General features: G+C 47.8%; 15 non-coding genes across 15 annotated transcripts; all 15 read right to left on the bottom strand.

The window, feature by feature from the left end:
- Window positions 1-208: 208 nt before the first annotated feature.
- On the bottom strand, window positions 209-399 carry LOC142694376 (U2 spliceosomal RNA). The gene has a single exon (XR_012862621.1). It is a non-coding gene; the product is annotated as a U2 spliceosomal RNA (small nuclear RNA).
- Window positions 400-1,691: 1,292 nt separating this feature from the next.
- LOC142693980 (U2 spliceosomal RNA) lies at window positions 1,692-1,882 on the bottom strand. The gene has a single exon (XR_012862263.1). It is a non-coding gene; the product is annotated as a U2 spliceosomal RNA (small nuclear RNA).
- Window positions 1,883-3,186: 1,304 nt separating this feature from the next.
- On the bottom strand, window positions 3,187-3,377 carry LOC142693979 (U2 spliceosomal RNA). Its single transcript, XR_012862262.1, has one exon. It is a non-coding gene; the product is annotated as a U2 spliceosomal RNA (small nuclear RNA).
- Window positions 3,378-4,669: 1,292 nt separating this feature from the next.
- Window positions 4,670-4,860, bottom strand: LOC142693978 (U2 spliceosomal RNA). The gene has a single exon (XR_012862261.1). It is a non-coding gene; the product is annotated as a U2 spliceosomal RNA (small nuclear RNA).
- Window positions 4,861-6,168: 1,308 nt separating this feature from the next.
- Window positions 6,169-6,359, bottom strand: LOC142693977 (U2 spliceosomal RNA). Its single transcript, XR_012862260.1, has one exon. It is a non-coding gene; the product is annotated as a U2 spliceosomal RNA (small nuclear RNA).
- Window positions 6,360-7,651: 1,292 nt separating this feature from the next.
- On the bottom strand, window positions 7,652-7,842 carry LOC142693975 (U2 spliceosomal RNA). The gene has a single exon (XR_012862259.1). It is a non-coding gene; the product is annotated as a U2 spliceosomal RNA (small nuclear RNA).
- A 1,280-nt stretch (window positions 7,843-9,122) lies between these two features.
- Window positions 9,123-9,313, bottom strand: LOC142693974 (U2 spliceosomal RNA). Its single transcript, XR_012862258.1, has one exon. It is a non-coding gene; the product is annotated as a U2 spliceosomal RNA (small nuclear RNA).
- A 1,304-nt stretch (window positions 9,314-10,617) lies between these two features.
- LOC142693973 (U2 spliceosomal RNA) lies at window positions 10,618-10,808 on the bottom strand. The gene has a single exon (XR_012862257.1). It is a non-coding gene; the product is annotated as a U2 spliceosomal RNA (small nuclear RNA).
- A 1,280-nt stretch (window positions 10,809-12,088) lies between these two features.
- LOC142693972 (U2 spliceosomal RNA) lies at window positions 12,089-12,279 on the bottom strand. The gene has a single exon (XR_012862256.1). It is a non-coding gene; the product is annotated as a U2 spliceosomal RNA (small nuclear RNA).
- A 1,304-nt stretch (window positions 12,280-13,583) lies between these two features.
- Window positions 13,584-13,774, bottom strand: LOC142693971 (U2 spliceosomal RNA). Its single transcript, XR_012862255.1, has one exon. It is a non-coding gene; the product is annotated as a U2 spliceosomal RNA (small nuclear RNA).
- Window positions 13,775-15,058: 1,284 nt separating this feature from the next.
- On the bottom strand, window positions 15,059-15,249 carry LOC142693969 (U2 spliceosomal RNA). Its single transcript, XR_012862253.1, has one exon. It is a non-coding gene; the product is annotated as a U2 spliceosomal RNA (small nuclear RNA).
- A 1,280-nt stretch (window positions 15,250-16,529) lies between these two features.
- On the bottom strand, window positions 16,530-16,720 carry LOC142693968 (U2 spliceosomal RNA). Its single transcript, XR_012862252.1, has one exon. It is a non-coding gene; the product is annotated as a U2 spliceosomal RNA (small nuclear RNA).
- A 1,288-nt stretch (window positions 16,721-18,008) lies between these two features.
- On the bottom strand, window positions 18,009-18,199 carry LOC142693967 (U2 spliceosomal RNA). The gene has a single exon (XR_012862251.1). It is a non-coding gene; the product is annotated as a U2 spliceosomal RNA (small nuclear RNA).
- A 1,288-nt stretch (window positions 18,200-19,487) lies between these two features.
- Window positions 19,488-19,678, bottom strand: LOC142693966 (U2 spliceosomal RNA). The gene has a single exon (XR_012862250.1). It is a non-coding gene; the product is annotated as a U2 spliceosomal RNA (small nuclear RNA).
- A 1,297-nt stretch (window positions 19,679-20,975) lies between these two features.
- LOC142693964 (U2 spliceosomal RNA) lies at window positions 20,976-21,166 on the bottom strand. Its single transcript, XR_012862249.1, has one exon. It is a non-coding gene; the product is annotated as a U2 spliceosomal RNA (small nuclear RNA).
- Window positions 21,167-21,627: the final 461 nt, after the last annotated feature.

Below are 21,627 nucleotides of genomic sequence, written 5' to 3'. Positions count from 1 at the left end.
GCCGGAAACACAGAAACACAGACGACACACAACAAGAGGTGGCAATCTATTCATTAATTGCATTTAATCAATGAGCTCATTATCACTCATGCATTGTCCAACAGGTGTTGAAATAATGGGATTAAAAGGGGAGATCCCTTCAGAAAGACAGAAACAATAGCAAAGACAAAAAACACTTTTGGAATCTGCTTTTAGTCAACACATAAGGAAAGGGTGCACCGGTCCTGGAAATACTGCAATACCAGGTCAATGCGTGGAGTGGACAGAGCAAGCTCTATTTCCATCTCCCTGTTCTAAAAATCCATTTAATATATGGTCCCCAGATAGGGGACGTATCAGATATTAAACTGATAAGAACAGATACTACACTTGATCTTAGCCAAAAGGCCAAGAAGCGATAACCCGAACGGGCCGCGCGTTGCCCGAGCCTGCCCGATACTGCTGTTCAGCCCTTGCAGCGATTCAGCCTACTTCTAGGCAATTCCATGGGGCCCTGCAGGCTCACACACTCACAGCTACACGGGAGGTGAATAAAGGCCGGAGAGGAAGCCAGACAGGATTTGCTTCTTTTGCTTGCACCACAATGCAGTGCTGAAAGAGGAGGAATCTACATAAAAACGCCTTCCTGGCAACGCCCAAATGCCCTGCTGCCATGCAGATAAACACTGGCAGCGGCAGCAAGTGCATGCCCACAGCCACCCCTTGTTCCTTCACACCTTGTATCAGCTGTAATCCAGTCCAGTCCAGTGCTGCCTGCTGAGCAGCACTGACCAACACTGCCTGGGCCCAGGCTTTTATCTCTGAGGCCCCATTATGATGTCAGAAAGCTGGCTCTGGAATCCTGAGGGCTCCACTATGACACGTGCAAAGTTCCGTCTGAACTTTATATAAGACGGTGAGGCTCAGTCAGTCACTCAGTGTTGCCTGAGAGGGCAACACTGCAACAGCCGGCCGCCAGGCTGTCTTTTTTTTGCACAGCTAGTTGCCTCCAGGAGGCCACAAGAGGGAGACAAGGGACTGCAAAATGGAAAATAGGCATCCACCAACTTTACAGACAACTTCTCCTTGCTCCTACAACCTCCATCCTTGCACAGTTTGTTATTCTTCTAGGTAACATAGTAACAAATCCAAATTGCTGCTCTCTTTGTAGGCAAGCAAGGCTTTGTTGCAACTGCAATTCTTACTTCTTCTTGAAATGTAGGGACGACAGTACATTCCATCACATCCATCTAGTGTACACAGGTAGGTCCATTGTGGCGGGCAGGCGAGCGGGCGGGCTGCTTTATTGGCTGTTTGCTGTTCCCCTACTCCACTCCACTATTTGACTGTTGTGCTGCATCAATCAATCAATCAATCAATCAATCAATCAATCAATCAATCAATCAATCAATCAGTGGCTGGCTCAGGTGCAGCTCTTTAACTTACCTAAAAGGGAGGGCGGAGAGAAGACAAGGAAGGTGAATGAGGTGTTCCAATGTGAAATGCCGGAAACACAGAAACACAGACGACACACAACAAGAGGTGGCAATCTATTCATTAATTGCATTTAATCAATGAGCTCATTATCACTCATGCATTGTCCAACAGGTGTTGAAATAATGGGATTAAAAGGGGAGATCCCTTCAGAAAGACAGAAACAATAGCAAAGACAAAAAACACTTTTGGAATCTGCTTTTAGTCAACACATAAGGAAAGGGTGCACCGGTCCTGGAAATACTGCAATACCAGGTCAATGCGTGGAGTGGACAGAGCAAGCTCTATTTCCATCTCCCTGTTCTAAAAATCCATTTAATATATGGTCCCCAGATAGGGGACGTATCAGATATTAAACTGATAAGAACAGATACTACACTTGATCTTAGCCAAAAGGCCGAGAAGCGATAACCCGAACGGGCCGCGCGTTGCCCGAGCCTGCCCGATACTGCTGTTCAGCCCTTGCAGCGATTCAGCCTACTTCTAGGCAATTCCATGGGGCCCTGCAGGCTCACACACTCACAGCTACACGGGAGGTGAATAAAGGCCGGAGAGGAAGCCAGACAGGATTTGCTTCTTTTGCTTGCACCACAATGCAGTGCTGAAAGAGGAGGAATCTACATAAAAACGCCTTCCTGGCAACGCCCAAATGCCCTGCTGCCAGCCATGCAGATAAACACTGGCAGCGGCAGCAAGTGCATGCCCACAGCCACCCCTTGTTCCTTCACACCTTGTATCAGCTGTAATCCAGTCCAGTCCAGTGCTGCCTGCTGAGCAGCACTGACCAACACTGCCTGGGCCCAGGCTTTTATCTCTGAGGCCCCATTATGATGTCAGAAAGCTGGCTCTGGAATCCTGAGGGCTCCACTATGACACGTGCAAAGTTCCGTCTGAACTTTATATAAGACGGTGAGGCTCAGTCAGTCACTCAGTGTTGCCTGAGAGGGCAACACTGCAACAGCCGGCCGCCAGGCTGTCTTTTTTTTGCACAGCTAGTTGCCTCCAGGAGGCCACAAGAGGGAGACAAGGGACTGCAAAATGGAAAATAGGCATCCACCAACTTTACAGACAACTTCTCCTTGCTCCTACAACCTCCATCCTTGCACAGTTTGTTATTCTTCTAGGTAACATAGTAACAAATCCAAATTGCTGCTCTCTTTGTAGGCAAGCAAGGCTTTGTTGCAACTGCAATTCTTACTTCTTCTTGAAATGTAGGGACGACAGTACATTCCATCACATCCATCTAGTGTACACAGGTAGGTCCATTGTGGCGGGCAGGCGAGCGGGCGGGCTGCTTTATTGGCTGTTTGCTGTTCCCCTACTCCACTCCACTATTTGACTGTTGTGCTGCATCAATCAATCAATCAATCAATCAATCAATCAATCAATCAATCAATCAATCAATCAATCAATCAGTGGCTGGCTCAGGTGCAGCTCTTTAACTTACCTAAAAGGGAGGGCGGAGAGAAGACAAGGAAGGTGAATGAGGTGTTCCAATGTGAAATGCCGGAAACACAGAAACACAGACGACACACAACAAGAGGTGGCAATCTATTCATTAATTGCATTTAATCAATGAGCTCATTATCACTCATGCATTGTCCAACAGGTGTTGAAATAATGGGATTAAAAGGGGAGATCCCTTCAGAAAGACAGAAACAATAGCAAAGACAAAAAACACTTTTGGAATCTGCTTTTAGTCAACACATAAGGAAAGGGTGCACCGGTCCTGGAAATACTGCAATACCAGGTCAATGCGTGGAGTGGACAGAGCAAGCTCTATTTCCATCTCCCTGTTCTAAAAATCCATTTAATATATGGTCCCCAGATAGGGGACGTATCAGATATTAAACTGATAAGAACAGATACTACACTTGATCTTAGCCAAAAGGCCGAGAAGCGATAACCCGAACGGGCCGCGCGTTGCCCGAGCCTGCCCGATACTGCTGTTCAGCCCTTGCAGCGATTCAGCCTACTTCTAGGCAATTCCATGGGGCCCTGCAGGCTCACACACTCACAGCTACACGGGAGGTGAATAAAGGCCGGAGAGGAAGCCAGACAGGATTTGCTTCTTTTGCTTGCACCACAATGCAGTGCTGAAAGAGGAGGAATCTACATAAAAACGCCTTCCTGGCAACGCCCAAATGCCCTGCTGCCATGCAGATAAACACTGGCAGCGGCAGCAAGTGCATGCCCACAGCCACCCCTTGTTCCTTCACACCTTGTATCAGCTGTAATCCAGTCCAGTCCAGTGCTGCCTGCTGAGCAGCACTGACCAACACTGCCTGGGCCCAGGCTTTTATCTCTGAGGCCCCATTATGATGTCAGAAAGCTGGCTCTGGAATCCTGAGGGCTCCACTATGACACGTGCAAAGTTCCGTCTGAACTTTATATAAGACGGTGAGGCTCAGTCAGTCACTCAGTGTTGCCTGAGAGGGCAACACTGCAACAGCCGGCCGCCAGGCTGTCTTTTTTTTGCACAGCTAGTTGCCTCCAGGAGGCCACAAGAGGGAGACAAGGGACTGCAAAATGGAAAATAGGCATCCACCAACTTTACAGACAACTTCTCCTTGCTCCTACAACCTCCATCCTTGCACAGTTTGTTATTCTTCTAGGTAACATAGTAACAAATCCAAATTGCTGCTCTCTTTGTAGGCAAGCAAGGCTTTGTTGCAACTGCAATTCTTACTTCTTCTTGAAATGTAGGGACGACAGTACATTCCATCACATCCATCTAGTGTACACAGGTAGGTCCATTGTGGCGGGCAGGCGAGCGGGCGGGCTGCTTTATTGGCTGTTTGCTGTTCCCCTACTCCACTCCACTATTTGACTGTTGTGCTGCATCAATCAATCAATCAATCAATCAATCAATCAATCAATCAATCAATCAATCAATCAGTGGCTGGCTCAGGTGCAGCTCTTTAACTTACCTAAAAGGGAGGGCGGAGAGAAGACAAGGAAGGTGAATGAGGTGTTCCAATGTGAAATGCCGGAAACACAGAAACACAGACGACACACAACAAGAGGTGGCAATCTATTCATTAATTGCATTTAATCAATGAGCTCATTATCACTCATGCATTGTCCAACAGGTGTTGAAATAATGGGATTAAAAGGGGAGATCCCTTCAGAAAGACAGAAACAATAGCAAAGACAAAAAACACTTTTGGAATCTGCTTTTAGTCAACACATAAGGAAAGGGTGCACCGGTCCTGGAAATACTGCAATACCAGGTCAATGCGTGGAGTGGACAGAGCAAGCTCTATTTCCATCTCCCTGTTCTAAAAATCCATTTAATATATGGTCCCCAGATAGGGGACGTATCAGATATTAAACTGATAAGAACAGATACTACACTTGATCTTAGCCAAAAGGCCGAGAAGCGATAACCCGAACGGGCCGCGCGTTGCCCGAGCCTGCCCGATACTGCTGTTCAGCCCTTGCAGCGATTCAGCCTACTTCTAGGCAATTCCATGGGGCCCTGCAGGCTCACACACTCACAGCTACACGGGAGGTGAATAAAGGCCGGAGAGGAAGCCAGACAGGATTTGCTTCTTTTGCTTGCACCACAATGCAGTGCTGAAAGAGGAGGAATCTACATAAAAACGCCTTCCTGGCAACGCCCAAATGCCCTGCTGCCATGCAGATAAACACTGGCAGCGGCAGCAAGTGCATGCCCACAGCCACCCCTTGTTCCTTCACACCTTGTATCAGCTGTAATCCAGTCCAGTCCAGTGCTGCCTGCTGAGCAGCACTGACCAACACTGCCTGGGCCCAGGCTTTTATCTCTGAGGCCCCATTATGATGTCAGAAAGCTGGCTCTGGAATCCTGAGGGCTCCACTATGACACGTGCAAAGTTCCGTCTGAACTTTATATAAGACGGTGAGGCTCAGTCAGTCACTCAGTGTTGCCTGAGAGGGCAACACTGCAACAGCCGGCCGCCAGGCTGTCTTTTTTTTGCACAGCTAGTTGCCTCCAGGAGGCCACAAGAGGGAGACAAGGGACTGCAAAATGGAAAATAGGCATCCACCAACTTTACAGACAACTTCTCCTTGCTCCTACAACCTCCATCCTTGCCAACCTCCATCCTTGCACAGTTTGTTATTCTTCTAGGTAACATAGTAACAAATCCAAATTGCTGCTCTCTTTGTAGGCAAGCAAGGCTTTGTTGCAACTGCAATTCTTACTTCTTCTTGAAATGTAGGGACGACAGTACATTCCATCACATCCATCTAGTGTACACAGGTAGGTCCATTGTGGCGGGCAGGCGAGCGGGCGGGCTGCTTTATTGGCTGTTTGCTGTTCCCCTACTCCACTCCACTATTTGACTGTTGTGCTGCATCAATCAATCAATCAATCAATCAATCAATCAATCAATCAATCAATCAATCAATCAGTGGCTGGCTCAGGTGCAGCTCTTTAACTTACCTAAAAGGGAGGGCGGAGAGAAGACAAGGAAGGTGAATGAGGTGTTCCAATGTGAAATGCCGGAAACACAGAAACACAGACGACACACAACAAGAGGTGGCAATCTATTCATTAATTGCATTTAATCAATGAGCTCATTATCACTCATGCATTGTCCAACAGGTGTTGAAATAATGGGATTAAAAGGGGAGATCCCTTCAGAAAGACAGAAACAATAGCAAAGACAAAAAACACTTTTGGAATCTGCTTTTAGTCAACACATAAGGAAAGGGTGCACCGGTCCTGGAAATACTGCAATACCAGGTCAATGCGTGGAGTGGACAGAGCAAGCTCTATTTCCATCTCCCTGTTCTAAAAATCCATTTAATATATGGTCCCCAGATAGGGGACGTATCAGATATTAAACTGATAAGAACAGATACTACACTTGATCTTAGCCAAAAGGCCGAGAAGCGATAACCCGAACGGGCCGCGCGTTGCCCGAGCCTGCCCGATACTGCTGTTCAGCCCTTGCAGCGATTCAGCCTACTTCTAGGCAATTCCATGGGGCCCTGCAGGCTCACACACTCACAGCTACACGGGAGGTGAATAAAGGCCGGAGAGGAAGCCAGACAGGATTTGCTTCTTTTGCTTGCACCACAATGCAGTGCTGAAAGAGGAGGAATCTACATAAAAACGCCTTCCTGGCAACGCCCAAATGCCCTGCTGCCATGCAGATAAACACTGGCAGCGGCAGCAAGTGCATGCCCACAGCCACCCCTTGTTCCTTCACACCTTGTATCAGCTGTAATCCAGTCCAGTCCAGTGCTGCCTGCTGAGCAGCACTGACCAACACTGCCTGGGCCCAGGCTTTTATCTCTGAGGCCCCATTATGATGTCAGAAAGCTGGCTCTGGAATCCTGAGGGCTCCACTATGACACGTGCAAAGTTCCGTCTGAACTTTATATAAGACGGTGAGGCTCAGTCAGTCACTCAGTGTTGCCTGAGAGGGCAACACTGCAACAGCCGGCCGCCAGGCTGTCTTTTTTTTGCACAGCTAGTTGCCTCCAGGAGGCCACAAGAGGGAGACAAGGGACTGCAAAATGGAAAATAGGCATCCACCAACTTTACAGACAACTTCTCCTTGCTCCTACAACCTCCATCCTTGCACAGTTTGTTATTCTTCTAGGTAACATAGTAACAAATCCAAATTGCTGCTCTCTTTGTAGGCAAGCAAGGCTTTGTTGCAACTGCAATTCTTACTTCTTCTTGAAATGTAGGGACGACAGTACATTCCATCACATCCATCTAGTGTACACAGGTAGGTCCATTGTGGCGGGCAGGCGAGCGGGCGGGCTGCTTTATTGGCTGTTTGCTGTTCCCCTACTCCACTCCACTATTTGACTGTTGTGCTGCATCAATCAATCAATCAATCAATCAATCAATCAATCAATCAATCAATCAATCAATCAGTGGCTGGCTCAGGTGCAGCTCTTTAACTTACCTAAAAGGGAGGGCGGAGAGAAGACAAGGAAGGTGAATGAGGTGTTCCAATGTGAAATGCCGGAAACACAGAAACACAGACGACACACAACAAGAGGTGGCAATCTATTCATTAATTGCATTTAATCAATGAGCTCATTATCACTCATGCATTGTCCAACAGGTGTTGAAATAATGGGATTAAAAGGGGAGATCCCTTCAGAAAGACAGAAACAATAGCAAAGACAAAAAACACTTTTGGAATCTGCTTTTAGTCAACACATAAGGAAAGGGTGCACCGGTCCTGGAAATACTGCAATACCAGGTCAATGCGTGGAGTGGACAGAGCAAGCTCTATTTCCATCTCCCTGTTCTAAAAATCCATTTAATATATGGTCCCCAGATAGGGGACGTATCAGATATTAAACTGATAAGAACAGATACTACACTTGATCTTAGCCAAAAGGCCGAGAAGCGATAACCCGAACGGGCCGCGCGTTGCCCGAGCCTGCCCGATACTGCTGTTCAGCCCTTGCAGCGATTCAGCCTACTTCTAGGCAATTCCATGGGGCCCTGCAGGCTCACACACTCACAGCTACACGGGAGGTGAATAAAGGCCGGAGAGGAAGCCAGACAGGATTTGCTTCTTTTGCTTGCACCACAATGCAGTGCTGAAAGAGGAGGAATCTACATAAAAACGCCTTCCTGGCAACGCCCAAATGCCCTGCTGCCATGCAGATAAACACTGGCAGCGGCAGCAAGTGCATGCCCACAGCCACCCCTTGTTCCTTCACACCTTGTATCAGCTGTAATCCAGTCCAGTCCAGTGCTGCCTGCTGAGCAGCACTGACCAACACTGCCTGGGCCCAGGCTTTTATCTCTGAGGCCCCATTATGATGTCAGAAAGCTGGCTCTGGAATCCTGAGGGCTCCACTATGACACGTGCAAAGTTCCGTCTGAACTTTATATAAGACGGTGAGGCTCAGTCAGTCACTCAGTGTTGCCTGAGAGGGCAACACTGCAACAGCCGGCCGCCAGGCTGTCTTTTTTTTGCACAGCTAGTTGCCTCCAGGAGGCCACAAGAGGGAGACAAGGGACTGCAAAATGGAAAATAGGCATCCACCAACTTTACAGACAACTTCTCCTTGCTCCTACAACCTCCATCCTTGCACAGTTTGTTATTCTTCTAGGTAACATAGTAACAAATCCAAATTGCTGCTCTCTTTGTAGGCAAGCAAGGCTTTGTTGCAACTGCAATTCTTACTTCTTCTTGAAATGTAGGGACGACAGTACATTCCATCACATCCATCTAGTGTACACAGGTAGGTCCATTGTGGCGGGCAGGCGAGCGGGCGGGCTGCTTTATTGGCTGTTTGCTGTTCCCCTACTCCACTCCACTATTTGACTGTTGTGCTGCATCAATCAATCAATCAATCAATCAATCAATCAATCAATCAATCAGTGGCTGGCTCAGGTGCAGCTCTTTAACTTACCTAAAAGGGAGGGCGGAGAGAAGACAAGGAAGGTGAATGAGGTGTTCCAATGTGAAATGCCGGAAACACAGAAACACAGACGACACACAACAAGAGGTGGCAATCTATTCATTAATTGCATTTAATCAATGAGCTCATTATCACTCATGCATTGTCCAACAGGTGTTGAAATAATGGGATTAAAAGGGGAGATCCCTTCAGAAAGACAGAAACAATAGCAAAGACAAAAAACACTTTTGGAATCTGCTTTTAGTCAACACATAAGGAAAGGGTGCACCGGTCCTGGAAATACTGCAATACCAGGTCAATGCGTGGAGTGGACAGAGCAAGCTCTATTTCCATCTCCCTGTTCTAAAAATCCATTTAATATATGGTCCCCAGATAGGGGACGTATCAGATATTAAACTGATAAGAACAGATACTACACTTGATCTTAGCCAAAAGGCCGAGAAGCGATAACCCGAACGGGCCGCGCGTTGCCCGAGCCTGCCCGATACTGCTGTTCAGCCCTTGCAGCGATTCAGCCTACTTCTAGGCAATTCCATGGGGCCCTGCAGGCTCACACACTCACAGCTACACGGGAGGTGAATAAAGGCCGGAGAGGAAGCCAGACAGGATTTGCTTCTTTTGCTTGCACCACAATGCAGTGCTGAAAGAGGAGGAATCTACATAAAAACGCCTTCCTGGCAACGCCCAAATGCCCTGCTGCCATGCAGATAAACACTGGCAGCGGCAGCAAGTGCATGCCCACAGCCACCCCTTGTTCCTTCACACCTTGTATCAGCTGTAATCCAGTCCAGTCCAGTGCTGCCTGCTGAGCAGCACTGACCAACACTGCCTGGGCCCAGGCTTTTATCTCTGAGGCCCCATTATGATGTCAGAAAGCTGGCTCTGGAATCCTGAGGGCTCCACTATGACACGTGCAAAGTTCCGTCTGAACTTTATATAAGACGGTGAGGCTCAGTCAGTCACTCAGTGTTGCCTGAGAGGGCAACACTGCAACAGCCGGCCGCCAGGCTGTCTTTTTTTTGCACAGCTAGTTGCCTCCAGGAGGCCACAAGAGGGAGACAAGGGACTGCAAAATGGAAAATAGGCATCCACCAACTTTACAGACAACTTCTCCTTGCTCCTACAACCTCCATCCTTGCACAGTTTGTTATTCTTCTAGGTAACATAGTAACAAATCCAAATTGCTGCTCTCTTTGTAGGCAAGCAAGGCTTTGTTGCAACTGCAATTCTTACTTCTTCTTGAAATGTAGGGACGACAGTACATTCCATCACATCCATCTAGTGTACACAGGTAGGTCCATTGTGGCGGGCAGGCGAGCGGGCGGGCTGCTTTATTGGCTGTTTGCTGTTCCCCTACTCCACTCCACTATTTGACTGTTGTGCTGCATCAATCAATCAATCAATCAATCAATCAATCAATCAATCAATCAATCAATCAATCAATCAATCAATCAGTGGCTGGCTCAGGTGCAGCTCTTTAACTTACCTAAAAGGGAGGGCGGAGAGAAGACAAGGAAGGTGAATGAGGTGTTCCAATGTGAAATGCCGGAAACACAGAAACACAGACGACACACAACAAGAGGTGGCAATCTATTCATTAATTGCATTTAATCAATGAGCTCATTATCACTCATGCATTGTCCAACAGGTGTTGAAATAATGGGATTAAAAGGGGAGATCCCTTCAGAAAGACAGAAACAATAGCAAAGACAAAAAACACTTTTGGAATCTGCTTTTAGTCAACACATAAGGAAAGGGTGCACCGGTCCTGGAAATACTGCAATACCAGGTCAATGCGTGGAGTGGACAGAGCAAGCTCTATTTCCATCTCCCTGTTCTAAAAATCCATTTAATATATGGTCCCCAGATAGGGGACGTATCAGATATTAAACTGATAAGAACAGATACTACACTTGATCTTAGCCAAAAGGCCGAGAAGCGATAACCCGAACGGGCCGCGCGTTGCCCGAGCCTGCCCGATACTGCTGTTCAGCCCTTGCAGCGATTCAGCCTACTTCTAGGCAATTCCATGGGGCCCTGCAGGCTCACACACTCACAGCTACACGGGAGGTGAATAAAGGCCGGAGAGGAAGCCAGACAGGATTTGCTTCTTTTGCTTGCACCACAATGCAGTGCTGAAAGAGGAGGAATCTACATAAAAACGCCTTCCTGGCAACGCCCAAATGCCCTGCTGCCATGCAGATAAACACTGGCAGCGGCAGCAAGTGCATGCCCACAGCCACCCCTTGTTCCTTCACACCTTGTATCAGCTGTAATCCAGTCCAGTCCAGTGCTGCCTGCTGAGCAGCACTGACCAACACTGCCTGGGCCCAGGCTTTTATCTCTGAGGCCCCATTATGATGTCAGAAAGCTGGCTCTGGAATCCTGAGGGCTCCACTATGACACGTGCAAAGTTCCGTCTGAACTTTATATAAGACGGTGAGGCTCAGTCAGTCACTCAGTGTTGCCTGAGAGGGCAACACTGCAACAGCCGGCCGCCAGGCTGTCTTTTTTTTGCACAGCTAGTTGCCTCCAGGAGGCCACAAGAGGGAGACGAGGGACTGCAAAATGGAAAATAGGCATCCACCAACTTTACAGACAACTTCTCCTTGCTCCTACAACCTCCATCCTTGCACAGTTTGTTATTCTTCTAGGTAACATAGTAACAAATCCAAATTGCTGCTCTCTTTGTAGGCAAGCAAGGCTTTGTTGCAACTGCAATTCTTACTTCTTCTTGAAATGTAGGGACGACAGTACATTCCATCACATCCATCTAGTGTACACAGGTAGGTCCATTGTGGCGGGCAGGCGAGCGGGCGGGCTGCTTTATTGGCTGTTTGCTGTTCCCCTACTCCACTCCACTATTTGACTGTTGTGCTGCATCAATCAATCAATCAATCAATCAATCAATCAATCAATCAATCAGTGGCTGGCTCAGGTGCAGCTCTTTAACTTACCTAAAAGGGAGGGCGGAGAGAAGACAAGGAAGGTGAATGAGGTGTTCCAATGTGAAATGCCGGAAACACAGAAACACAGACGACACACAACAAGAGGTGGCAATCTATTCATTAATTGCATTTAATCAATGAGCTCATTATCACTCATGCATTGTCCAACAGGTGTTGAAATAATGGGATTAAAAGGGGAGATCCCTTCAGAAAGACAGAAACAATAGCAAAGACAAAAAACACTTTTGGAATCTGCTTTTAGTCAACACATAAGGAAAGGGTGCACCGGTCCTGGAAATACTGCAATACCAGGTCAATGCGTGGAGTGGACAGAGCAAGCTCTATTTCCATCTCCCTGTTCTAAAAATCCATTTAATATATGGTCCCCAGATAGGGGACGTATCAGATATTAAACTGATAAGAACAGATACTACACTTGATCTTAGCCAAAAGGCCGAGAAGCGATAACCCGAACGGGCCGCGCGTTGCCCGAGCCTGCCCGATACTGCTGTTCAGCCCTTGCAGCGATTCAGCCTACTTCTAGGCAATTCCATGGGGCCCTGCAGGCTCACACACTCACAGCTACACGGGAGGTGAATAAAGGCCGGAGAGGAAGCCAGACAGGATTTGCTTCTTTTGCTTGCACCACAATGCAGTGCTGAAAGAGGAGGAATCGACATAAAAACGCCTTCCTGGCAACGCCCAAATGCCCTGCTGCCATGCAGATAAACACTGGCAGCGGCAGCAAGTGCATGCCCACAGCCACCCCTTGTTCCTTCACACCTTGTATCAGCTGTAATCCAGTCCAGTCCAGTGCTGCCTGCTGAGCAGCACTGACCAACACTGCCTGGGCCCAGGCTTTTATCTCTGAGGCCCCATTATGATGTCAGAAAGCTGGCTCTGGAATCCTGAGGGCTCCACTATGACACGTGCAAAGTTCCGTCTGAACTTTATATAAGACGGTGAGGCTCAGTCAGTCACTCAGTGTTGCCTGAGAGGGCAACACTGCAACAGCCGGCCGCCAGGCTGTCTTTTTTTTGCACAGCTAGTTGCCTCCAGGAGGCCACAAGAGGGAGACAAGGGACTGCAAAATGGAAAATAGGCATCCACCAACTTTACAGACAACTTCTCCTTGCTCCTACAACCTCCATCCTTGCACAGTTTGTTATTCTTCTAGGTAACATAGTAACAAATCCAAATTGCTGCTCTCTTTGTAGGCAAGCAAGGCTTTGTTGCAACTGCAATTCTTACTTCTTCTTGAAATGTAGGGACGACAGTACATTCCATCACATCCATCTAGTGTACACAGGTAGGTCCATTGTGGCGGGCAGGCGAGCGGGCGGGCTGCTTTATTGGCTGTTTGCTGTTCCCCTACTCCACTCCACTATTTGACTGTTGTGCTGCATCAATCAATCAATCAATCAATCAATCAATCAATCAATCAATCAATCAATCAATCAATCAATCAATCAGTGGCTGGCTCAGGTGCAGCTCTTTAACTTACCTAAAAGGGAGGGCGGAGAGAAGACAAGGAAGGTGAATGAGGTGTTCCAATGTGAAATGCCGGAAACACAGAAACACAGACGACACACAACAAGAGGTGGCAATCTATTCATTAATTGCATTTAATCAATGAGCTCATTATCACTCATGCATTGTCCAACAGGTGTTGAAATAATGGGATTAAAAGGGGAGATCCCTTCAGAAAGACAGAAACAATAGCAAAGACAAAAAACACTTTTGGAATCTGCTTTTAGTCAACACATAAGGAAAGGGTGCACCGGTCCTGGAAATACTGCAATACCAGGTCAATGCGTGGAGTGGACAGAGCAAGCTCTATTTCCATCTCCCTGTTCTAAAAATCCATTTAATATATGGTCCCCAGATAGGGGACGTATCAGATATTAAACTGATAAGAACAGATACTACACTTGATCTTAGCCAAAAGGCCGAGAAGCGATAACCCGAACGGGCCGCGCGTTGCCCGAGCCTGCCCGATACTGCTGTTCAGCCCTTGCAGCGATTCAGCCTACTTCTAGGCAATTCCATGGGGCCCTGCAGGCTCACACACTCACAGCTACACGGGAGGTGAATAAAGGCCGGAGAGGAAGCCAGACAGGATTTGCTTCTTTTGCTTGCACCACAATGCAGTGCTGAAAGAGGAGGAATCTACATAAAAACGCCTTCCTGGCAACGCCCAAATGCCCTGCTGCCATGCAGATAAACACTGGCAGCGGCAGCAAGTGCATGCCCACAGCCACCCCTTGTTCCTTCACACCTTGTATCAGCTGTAATCCAGTCCAGTCCAGTGCTGCCTGCTGAGCAGCACTGACCAACACTGCCTGGGCCCAGGCTTTTATCTCTGAGGCCCCATTATGATGTCAGAAAGCTGGCTCTGGAATCCTGAGGGCTCCACTATGACACGTGCAAAGTTCCGTCTGAACTTTATATAAGACGGTGAGGCTCAGTCAGTCACTCAGTGTTGCCTGAGAGGGCAACACTGCAACAGCCGGCCGCCAGGCTGTCTTTTTTTTGCACAGCTAGTTGCCTCCAGGAGGCCACAAGAGGGAGACAAGGGACTGCAAAATGGAAAATAGGCATCCACCAACTTTACAGACAACTTCTCCTTGCTCCTACAACCTCCATCCTTGCACAGTTTGTTATTCTTCTAGGTAACATAGTAACAAATCCAAATTGCTGCTCTCTTTGTAGGCAAGCAAGGCTTTGTTGCAACTGCAATTCTTACTTCTTCTTGAAATGTAGGGACGACAGTACATTCCATCACATCCATCTAGTGTACACAGGTAGGTCCATTGTGGCGGGCAGGCGAGCGGGCGGGCTGCTTTATTGGCTGTTTGCTGTTCCCCTACTCCACTCCACTATTTGACTGTTGTGCTGCATCAATCAATCAATCAATCAATCAATCAATCAATCAATCAATCAATCAGTGGCTGGCTCAGGTGCAGCTCTTTAACTTACCTAAAAGGGAGGGCGGAGAGAAGACAAGGAAGGTGAATGAGGTGTTCCAATGTGAAATGCCGGAAACACAGAAACACAGACGACACACAACAAGAGGTGGCAATCTATTCATTAATTGCATTTAATCAATGAGCTCATTATCACTCATGCATTGTCCAACAGGTGTTGAAATAATGGGATTAAAAGGGTAGATCCCTTCAGAAAGACAGAAACAATAGCAAAGACAAAAAACACTTTTGGAATCTGCTTTTAGTCAACACATAAGGAAAGGGTGCACCGGTCCTGGAAATACTGCAATACCAGGTCAATGCGTGGAGTGGACAGAGCAAGCTCTATTTCCATCTCCCTGTTCTAAAAATCCATTTAATATATGGTCCCCAGATAGGGGACGTATCAGATATTAAACTGATAAGAACAGATACTACACTTGATCTTAGCCAAAAGGCCGAGAAGCGATAACCCGAACGGGCCGCGCGTTGCCCGAGCCTGCCCGATACTGCTGTTCAGCCCTTGCAGCGATTCAGCCTACTTCTAGGCAATTCCATGGGGCCCTGCAGGCTCACACACTCACAGCTACACGGGAGGTGAATAAAGGCCGGAGAGGAAGCCAGACAGGATTTGCTTCTTTTGCTTGCACCACAATGCAGTGCTGAAAGAGGAGGAATCTACATAAAAACGCCTTCCTGGCAACGCCCAAATGCCCTGCTGCCATGCAGATAAACACTGGCAGCGGCAGCAAGTGCATGCCCACAGCCACCCCTTGTTCCTTCACACCTTGTATCAGCTGTAATCCAGTCCAGTCCAGTGCTGCCTGCTGAGCAGCACTGACCAACACTGCCTGGGCCCAGGCTTTTATCTCTGAGGCCCCATTATGATGTCAGAAAGCTGGCTCTGGAATCCTGAGGGCTCCACTATGACACGTGCAAAGTTCCGTCTGAACTTTATATAAGACGGTGAGGCTCAGTCAGTCACTCAGTGTTGCCTGAGAGGGCAACACTGCAACAGCCGGCCGCCAGGCTGTCTTTTTTTTGCACAGCTAGTTGCCTCCAGGAGGCCACAAGAGGGAGACAAGGGACTGCAAAATGGAAAATAGGCATCCACCAACTTTACAGACAACTTCTCCTTGCTCCTACAACCTCCATCCTTGCACAGTTTGTTATTCTTCTAGGTAACATAGTAACAAATCCAAATTGCTGCTCTCTTTGTAGGCAAGCAAGGCTTTGTTGCAACTGCAATTCTTACTTCTTCTTGAAATGTAGGGACGACAGTACATTCCATCACATCCATCTAGTGTACACAGGTAGGTCCATTGTGGCGGGCAGGCGAGCGGGCGGGCTGCTTTATTGGCTGTTTGCTGTTCCCCTACTCCACTCCACTATTTGACTGTTGTGCTGCATCAATCAATCAATCAATCAATCAATCAATCAATCAATCAATCAGTGGCTGGCTCAGGTGCAGCTCTTTAACTTACCTAAAAGGGAGGGCGGAGAGAAGACAAGGAAGGTGAATGAGGTGTTCCAATGTGAAATGCCGGAAACACAGAAACACAGACGACACACAACAAGAGGTGGCAATCTATTCATTAATTGCATTTAATCAATGAGCTCATTATCACTCATGCATTGTCCAACAGGTGTTGAAATAATGGGATTAAAAGGGGAGATCCCTTCAGAAAGACAGAAACAATAGCAAAGACAAAAAACACTTTTGGAATCTGCTTTTAGTCAACACATAAGGAAAGGGTGCACCGGTCCTGGAAATACTGCAATACCAGGTCAATGCGTGGAGTGGACAGAGCAAGCTCTATTTCCATCTCCCTGTTCTAAAAATCCATTTAATATATGGTCCCCAGATAGGGGACGTATCAGATATTAAACTGATAAGAACAGATACTACACTTGATCTTAGCCAAAAGGCCGAGAAGCGATAACCCGAACGGGCCGCGCGTTGCCCGAGCCTGCCCGATACTGCTGTTCAGCCCTTGCAGCGATTCAGCCTACTTCTAGGCAATTCCATGGGGCCCTGCAGGCTCACACACTCACAGCTACACGGGAGGTGAATAAAGGCCGGAGAGGAAGCCAGACAGGATTTGCTTCTTTTGCTTGCACCACAATGCAGTGCTGAAAGAGGAGGAATCTACATAAAAACGCCTTCCTGGCAACGCCCAAATGCCCTGCTGCCATGCAGATAAACACTGGCAGCGGCAGCAAGTGCATGCCCACAGCCACCCCTTGTTCCTTCACACCTTGTATCAGCTGTAATCCAGTCCAGTCCAGTGCTGCCTGCTGAGCAGCACTGACCAACACTGCCTGGGCCCAGGCTTTTATCTCTGAGGCCCCATTATGATGTCAGAAAGCTGGCTCTGGAATCCTGAGGGCTCCACTATGACACGTGCAAAGTTCCGTCTGAACTTTATATAAGACGGTGAGGCTCAGTCAGTCACTCAGTGTTGCCTGAGAGGGCAACACTGCAACAGCCGGCCGCCAGGCTGTCTTTTTTTTGCACAGCTAGTTGCCTCCAGGAGGCCACAAGAGGGAGACAAGGGACTGCAAAATGGAAAATAGGCATCCACCAACTTTACAGACAACTTCTCCTTGCTCCTACAACCTCCATCCTTGCACAGTTTGTTATTCTTCTAGGTAACATAGTAACAAATCCAAATTGCTGCTCTCTTTGTAGGCAAGCAAGGCTTTGTTGCAACTGCAATTCTTACTTCTTCTTGAAATGTAGGGACGACAGTACATTCCATCACATCCATCTAGTGTACACAGGTAGGTCCATTGTGGCGGGCAGGCGAGCGGGCGGGCTGCTTTATTGGCTGTTTGCTGTTCCCCTACTCCACTCCACTATTTGACTGTTGTGCTGCATCAATCAATCAATCAATCAATCAATCAATCAATCAATCAATCAATCAATCAGTGGCTGGCTCAGGTGCAGCTCTTTAACTTACCTAAAAGGGAGGGCGGAGAGAAGACAAGGAAGGTGAATGAGGTGTTCCAATGTGAAATGCCGGAAACACAGAAACACAGACGACACACAACAAGAGGTGGCAATCTATTCATTAATTGCATTTAATCAATGAGCTCATTATCACTCATGCATTGTCCAACAGGTGTTGAAATAATGGGATTAAAAGGGGAGATCCCTTCAGAAAGACAGAAACAATAGCAAAGACAAAAAACACTTTTGGAATCTGCTTTTAGTCAACACATAAGGAAAGGGTGCACCGGTCCTGGAAATACTGCAATACCAGGTCAATGCGTGGAGTGGACAGAGCAAGCTCTATTTCCATCTCCCTGTTCTAAAAATCCATTTAATATATGGTCCCCAGATAGGGGACGTATCAGATATTAAACTGATAAGAACAGATACTACACTTGATCTTAGCCAAAAGGCCGAGAAGCGATAACCCGAACGGGCCGCGCGTTGCCCGAGCCTGCCCGATACTGCTGTTCAGCCCTTGCAGCGATTCAGCCTACTTCTAGGCAATTCCATGGGGCCCTGCAGGCTCACACACTCACAGCTACACGGGAGGTGAATAAAGGCCGGAGAGGAAGCCAGACAGGATTTGCTTCTTTTGCTTGCACCACAATGCAGTGCTGAAAGAGGAGGAATCTACATAAAAACGCCTTCCTGGCAACGCCCAAATGCCCTGCTGCCATGCAGATAAACACTGGCAGCGGCAGCAAGTGCATGCCCACAGCCACCCCTTGTTCCTTCACACCTTGTATCAGCTGTAATCCAGTCCAGTCCAGTGCTGCCTGCTGAGCAGCACTGACCAACACTGCCTGGGCCCAGGCTTTTATCTCTGAGGCCCCATTATGATGTCAGAAAGCTGGCTCTGGAATCCTGAGGGCTCCACTATGACACGTGCAAAGTTCCGTCTGAACTTTATATAAGACGGTGAGGCTCAGTCAGTCACTCAGTGTTGCCTGAGAGGGCAACACTGCAACAGCCGGCCGCCAGGCTGTCTTTTTTTTGCACAGCTAGTTGCCTCCAGGAGGCCACAAGAGGGAGACAAGGGACTGCAAAATGGAAAATAGGCATCCACCAACTTTACAGACAACTTCTCCTTGCTCCTACAACCTCCATCCTTGCACAGTTTGTTATTCTTCTAGGTAACATAGTAACAAATCCAAATTGCTGCTCTCTTTGTAGGCAAGCAAGGCTTTGTTGCAACTGCAATTCTTACTTCTTCTTGAAATGTAGGGACGACAGTACATTCCATCACATCCATCTAGTGTACACAGGTAGGTCCATTGTGGCGGGCAGGCGAGCGGGCGGGCTGCTTTATTGGCTGTTTGCTGTTCCCCTACTCCACTCCACTATTTGACTGTTGTGCTGCATCAATCAATCAATCAATCAATCAATCAATCAATCAATCAATCAATCAATCAGTGGCTGGCTCAGGTGCAGCTCTTTAACTTACCTAAAAGGGAGGGCGGAGAGAAGACAAGGAAGGTGAATGAGGTGTTCCAATGTGAAATGCCGGAAACACAGAAACACAGACGACACACAACAAGAGGTGGCAATCTATTCATTAATTGCATTTAATCAATGAGCTCATTATCACTCATGCATTGTCCAACAGGTGTTGAAATAATGGGATTAAAAGGGGAGATCCCTTCAGAAAGACAGAAACAATAGCAAAGACAAAAAACACTTTTGGAATCTGCTTTTAGTCAACACATAAGGAAAGGGTGCACCGGTCCTGGAAATACTGCAATACCAGGTCAATGCGTGGAGTGGACAGAGCAAGCTCTATTTCCATCTCCCTGTTCTAAAAATCCATTTAATATATGGTCCCCAGATAGGGGACGTATCAGATATTAAACTGATAAGAACAGATACTACACTTGATCTTAGCCAAAAGGCCGAGAAGCGATAACCCGAACGGGCCGCGCGTTGCCCGAGCCTGCCCGATACTGCTGTTCAGCCCTTGCAGCGATTCAGCCTACTTCTAGGCAATTCCATGGGGCCCTGCAGGCTCACACACTCACAGCTACACGGGAGGTGAATAAAGGCCGGAGAGGAAGCCAGACAGGATTTGCTTCTTTTGCTTGCACCACAATGCAGTGCTGAAAGAGGAGGAATCTACATAAAAACGCCTTCCTGGCAACGCCCAAATGCCCTGCTGCCATGCAGATAAACACTGGCAGCGGCAGCAAGTGCATGCCCACAGCCACCCCTTGTTCCTTCACACCTTGTATCAGCTGTAATCCAGTCCAGTCCAGTGCTGCCTGCTGAGCAGCACTGACCAACACTGCCTGGGCCCAGGCTTTTATCTCTGAGGCCCCATTATGATGTCAGAAAGCTGGCTCTGGAATCCTGAGGGCTCCACTATGACACGTGCAAAGTTCCGTCTGAACTTTATATAAGACGGTGAGGCTCAGTCAGTCACTCAGTGTTGCCTGAGAGGGCAACACTGCAACAGCCGGCCGCCAGGCTGTCTTTTTTTTGCACAGCTAGTTGCCTCCAGGAGGCCACAAGAGGGAGACAAGGGACTGCAAAATGGAAAATAGGCATCCACCAACTTTACAGACAACTTCTCCTTGCTCCTACAACCTCCATCCTTGCACAGTTTGTTATTCTTCTAGGTAACATAGTAACAAATCCAAATTGCTGCTCTCTTTGTAGGCAAGCAAGGCTTTGTTGCAACTGCAATTCTTACTTCTTCTTGAAATGTAGGGACGACAGTACATTCCATCACATCCATCTAGTGTACACAGGTAGGTCCATTGTGGCGGGCAGGCGAGCGGGCGGGCTGCTTTATTGGCTGTTTGCTGTTCCCCTACTCCACTCCACTATTTGACTGTTGTGCTGCATCAATCAATCAATCAATCAATCAATCAATCAATCAATCAATCAATCAATCAATCAATCAGTGGCTGGCTCAGGTGCAGCTCTTTAACTTACCTAAAAGGGAGGGCGGAGAGAAGACAAGGAAGGTGAATGAGGTGTTCCAATGTGAAATGCCGGAAACACAGAAACACAGACGACACACAACAAGAGGTGGCAATCTATTCATTAATTGCATTTAATCAATGAGCTCATTATCACTCATGCATTGTCCAACAGGTGTTGAAATAATGGGATTAAAAGGGGAGATCCCTTCAGAAAGACAGAAACAATAGCAAAGACAAAAAAACACTTTTGGAATCTGCTTTTAGTCAACACATAAGGAAAGGGTGCACCGGTCCTGGAAATACTGCAATACCAGGTCAATGCGTGGAGTGGACAGAGCAAGCTCTATTTCCATCTCCCTGTTCTAAAAATCCATTTAATATATGGTCCCCAGATAGGGGACGTATCAGATATTAAACTGATAAGAACAGATACTACACTTGATCTTAGCCAAAAGGCCGAGAAGCGATAACCCGAACGGGCCGCGCGTTGCCCGAGCCTGCCCGATACTGCTGTTCAGCCCTTGCAGCGATTCAGCCTACTTCTAGGCAATTCCATGGGGCCCTGCAGGCTCACACACTCACAGCTACACGGGAGGTGAATAAAGGCCGGAGAGGAAGCCAGACAGGATTTGCTTCTTTTGCTTGCACCACAATGCAGTGCTGAAAGAGGAGGAATCTACATAAAAACGCCTTCCTGGCAACGCCCAAATGCCCTGCTGCCATGCAGATAAACACTGGCAGCGGCAGCAAGTGCATGCCCACAGCCACCCCTTGTTCCTTCACACCTTGTATCAGCTGTAATCCAGTCCAGTCCAGTGCTGCCTGCTGAGCAGCACTGACCAACACTGCCTGGGCCCAGGCTTTTATCTCTGAGGCCCCATTATGATGTCAGAAAGCTGGCTCTGGAATCCTGAGGGCTCCACTATGAC

This window comes from Rhinoderma darwinii, assembly GCF_050947455.1.
Source record: "Rhinoderma darwinii isolate aRhiDar2 chromosome 5 unlocalized genomic scaffold, aRhiDar2.hap1 SUPER_5_unloc_45, whole genome shotgun sequence".
In the NCBI taxonomy this organism is placed as follows: Eukaryota; Metazoa; Chordata; class Amphibia; order Anura; family Rhinodermatidae; genus Rhinoderma; species Rhinoderma darwinii.
This window is presented reverse-complemented; position numbering and strand designations above follow the sequence as displayed.